Raw genomic sequence first — 4,796 nt, forward strand, 5'->3', positions numbered from 1 at the left:
CTACAGCCAAGGCTAGCAAACTGAAATATGCATTTTCCGGACTCTCTTGATGCCAAGGCTTTTGGTGCCTCGTGGGCTCTGGTAACTGGATATACTCACACATGATTTGGAGTATGGGAGTGAAGTTGAGAACATCTTCCTGTGACTGTTTCTAATGGCAGACAAGGTCTCAGTGTGTCAAGAGGCAGGTGGTGGCTGGACTCAGACTTCGAATTTCCAGACTGCAGCTTTCAGGGGCTGGAGAGGAAGTTGTGTTCACTCTGGCAGTGTCTCCTGGTCCCTAGAGTCCACGACAGCAGTGTGTTCTCAAACTCAACACTGCAGTGGCTACTGCTGATCTCTGCTTTCCCAGTCCTTCCAGTGATTTTAGGATTATCTAATGCCCTGTATCACATTTCTTTCTACTTAAAATACATAGAAGTGGGGAGGGTATAGCTCAAGTGGGAGAGCACATGCTTAGCATGGACAAGGGCCTGGGTTCAGTCCCCAGTGCCTCCTTAAAAATAAATAAACTTAATTACCCCCCATGCCAAAGTAAATAATACAATAATAAATTTATTAAATATTTTAATAAATAAAATTAAATACCTAGAGTCTTCTGTTTCCTTCACTAAACCCTGACAGATACAGAAGACCCTTAAGTTTCCTGAGGTGCTCTGAATTTAAGTTTATACCCCTGGTAATGAAGTACCAGCAAGAAGAAAATAAAGAAGAGGTTAGTACATTTACAACACTTTTTTGTCAGCAATCTGGTTCTAGAACAATTAGAAGATATAACAGTAATAGCTAACTTTTATTGTACATTTACAGTCATTACTGTATTTAATCCTTATAGAAACTCCATTTTACAGAGGAGAAACCAAAGGTTTAGAGACTTTAGGAAACTTCTCTTCAACATTGTGGTAGAATAATGTTCCCCCAACCTTTTCCCAAAGATATCCACATCCTAATCCCTGGAACCTGTGAATTGTTGCCTTACACGACAAAATGGGCTTCGCAGGTGTGATTTAGTTACAGATATAGTGATGGGCAGATTATCCTGAGTCATCCAGGTGGGTTCAGTGTCCTCACAAGAGGCTTGAGAATAGGGAGGCAGGAGGGCCGAAGCAGGAGGAGACGTGACAACCAAAGAGAAAGAGAGACTTGAAGACATCAAATTGCTGCTTTAAAGATGGAGGATGGAGCCAGGAGGCCTTTAGTGGCTGGAAAAGCAAGCAAACAGGATTCTCCCCTAGAGTCTCTAAAAGGAATGCAGCCCTGCTGACCCATTTTAGATTTCTGACCTCTAGAACTGTAAGAGAATAAATTATCTTGTGTTAAGCCACTAAATGTGTGGTAACTTGTTACAACAGCAACAGGAAACTAGTACAAACGTTTAATAAATTATCATTGAGATCCTGTCATGCGGTGCTGAGATAGTTGTAACAAAACTAAGTGCCTGTATTGCTTGTGCTCTTAACACTGTCCTCTGCCACCCTCACCTTGCCAAGCTCAAGGCAGGTGCCCAAGCCTGTACCCTCTTTTATTCTAAAGGGATGTAATGAATTTGATTTCTAATTGGATTCTGATAAATTGACATGGAACATCTTTTCTCATTTGAAGGGACCTAGATTTTCTTCTGAGAGCCACTGCGGTATTTTCTGCAAAGAAGGCTGCCCCCAAGCCCGACAAGTACATTTCCAGACCTTTGGTTCTTGAGTCTTTTCCTGCACATGGGGTACTTATTAAAATGTCCAGCTTCTAGCATTCTAATTCCGTACATCTGTGTGGCGCCTGAGGACGTGCGCTCTCACTCTCTAGGTGATTCTGAGGCACACCAGGGACCTCACTTGAGAATTACTTTTTCATATAAAACTGTGTAAGAGCCTTCCTTTCTGAATCCTTAGAGACAGAGCTTCCAACATTCCAGTTGCCTTAGTTCTCCTAGCAGGGTTTGAAGCAGACATTCTTTTCCTGATGACACATGTTTTGCAATGGCATTGAAAAATAACCGATCCCCACAATGCCTAATAATAGGGGTCATGTTATTTTGTATTCTCTTTGTGGTACAGTAATGCTACCATAGTTGGCTCTCTTTTTAATATTATTATAACATTAGTAACATTTAATATTACCACTACTGATACAGTCATGTTGAAATGGTCAGTGCAGTTCAACATTCTCAGATATTCTCCAGTAGGATTGGACTTTTTAAAGTGTAATTTAAGTTCAGTTACAGATTGTTTCACTGAAATTGCCACCTACTGGTTTGTGATTTAAAAATTCCCTTTTAGTGACAGCTCAGAAGCCAACTTCACTGAAAACAGCAGATTATACTGGCTTCCTTTAGATATTTACAATATTTCATTGAACCAAATACAAATAACACCCTAGAAATTATCCAACCCAGCCCCATCATTTTGCAAATGAGGAAAATGAGGTTTAAAAGAGGGAAGTGACTTGCCTAAAGTTATAGAAGTAATTAAGGAATGCAAGAGAGACTAGCAAATACTTTCCTTATTCCTGGTCGACTCAGAAGCTCAGTCACTATAATTTTATTTATAAATCCTCTTATGGTATTTTCATTGCTTCCAGTGTAAGTTAGTTTTTTTTACTGGATAATCTGGAGAAGATAAATTTAAAACATTTATATTTTTGTTTTGCTGTTTCTTCCTTTGAAGAAATAAATTCAAGACCTCTTTCAGGTTGACCCCAACTTTTTCCCCCGGGTATTCATTCTTTAAAATAGGACTGCTAAGGACTCAAAAAATTTTGTGGATCTCTACTCTGTTAGACTCACCTTGATAACTCTCCTGTTCAAATAACAACAATGTCTAGGGGGTCGGAGTGAGGCCTCGAATACTAACCTGACTCTGTTTAATGCGCCATTAGGCACATCATATCCAGCCCCACCCTCAAATCCTCTCTGCCTTAGCCACTATAAAATGGTTTCATACAATTTACTTAAGTGAAGTTCTTTGAACAGTTGTTGGGGTGGGAAACTCAACACCCCAGAATAGTGACAACAGAGGTGGTAGGGTAACAGCTGGGTGGATTGCACTGCCGGCCGCAAGCTGACATGGTATGGGTCCGACTCTCAAATTACCTTTACTCTGATTTGGATCCAGGAGCAAAAGCATGGAACAGTGAATATGCCCCCGTCTAGTCAGTATAACCAAATGACCCCTGAAGTCTTCCTATTTGCTCATTCTTCTGGTCTGAATATCTTCCCCCGGCCAGTGGAGAAGCCAGGGGAGGCACTGCGGACAAGCAGGACATTGGATTATACACAACAACCGAATATCAGAGGGTGGAGGGAGTTCTCTTTCTATCAAAAGGGGAAGGAGAAGGGAGGTGGGGAAGGTGGCTAATACTGCTATTACTGCTCCGACTTTACCTCTGTCCTGACGAAGTCATGTTTCTAAAACAGCCATACAGAACTTCCGTTTTCAGCTCCGACATGTACCACAGCCATGCTCAGAGATTTTCTTGATGTGAAGCAGAACAGGAAATGGGAGTGGGGGAGGGAGTTCTCATTGTATCTCTTGGCAGCAGGGCTGACAACAGTCAGAGGTGGAGGTAGTAGTTTTGTGGGAGAGGCTTAAGATAGGTGTTCTGTGGTTTCACATGTCTCTTACAGATTTTCAGTTCAGGCATGTGAAAAATTGGGTTGGCACTTACATTTATTGTTGCCTTGAATTCCAGCCCATCTGGGACAAAGTCGTCTTGTTCAGTTACATGCCGCTGGAAAATTAGTTCAGTGTCTTTTTCTTCCTCCAGAATACAGCTTTTCTTTGTAACAATTCATTCATTCACTTATTTATTTTTTCACCAAATAATTATTTCTGTGTACTGGTACTTACTAGGTTCTTGGGGTATAGTGGTGATTATAGCTGTCTTCATAAAGCTTAAGGTCTTGTGAGGAAAGATGCAATCAAATAAGTCATGACAATAAAGTATATTAAGTATTACTGTAAGGGAAGTGAAGGGTTGAGTAGCTGAAACACCAATTTTGTCTACTTCTACCTTAAAAAATGGGCAGGATAAAAAGAATACCTCTGGGGCAAGCATGAGGACCAAGTGAGATGATGTGGTTAAAATCTTGGTGAAGTATAATGACTGTTAGTTATACTTCCTAGTCAAACCCCCTGTTGAAATCATTTAAATGCTGCCAAAGAAGATTTACAAGTATTCTGGAAGCTCAGCCTCTGGTTCCAAAAGGTACAAGAGGCTGACCAGGTGTCATCATCTACCAAGTGCTAAAGACCTACACCAGCCTCCATGGATAAGTTACTCCCCCTGAAGGCCTTGCCCCACTCGGTGTCCACATTCCAGAGCAGACCGCAGGGACAAAGGCAGGAGTCAGCCAAATGCAAGGCACAAGTAGGGCCGTGTCCTTCAGATCTCAGCTGACCGTGGACCCTCCCAACCCACCTCTGGTCTGGCTTCCTGCCTTTCACTCAGCACTTTTCACAGTTGTAATCAGCTATTTATGGGACCATTGTGATCAGTCTCTCTCTCCCCTGGCAGATGGTGTGCTCCAGTAGGACAGAGCCCGGGGCTGTTCTGCTCACCACACCATATGTGCCCCTGCCCCCACCTCAGCCCCAACGGGTGAGTAGTGCTGCTCAATTGATGGTGCCTATATGAATGACAGAATGCGCAGTACTTACTTTGACTTATACCCTTAGGAAAGTATCACTTTCTGTCTGAACAGTGGTTTCCACTTGACATTTCTCGATAATGAAACCGTTGCAAGACTATCTTGGGAGATGGTATAGGGAGGCTGAGGCCATCACCAAAAGTGAAAGCTCAGG

Source organism: Vicugna pacos, chromosome 3 (assembly GCF_048564905.1).
Source record: "Vicugna pacos chromosome 3, VicPac4, whole genome shotgun sequence".
Classification (NCBI taxonomy): domain Eukaryota; kingdom Metazoa; phylum Chordata; class Mammalia; order Artiodactyla; family Camelidae; genus Vicugna; species Vicugna pacos.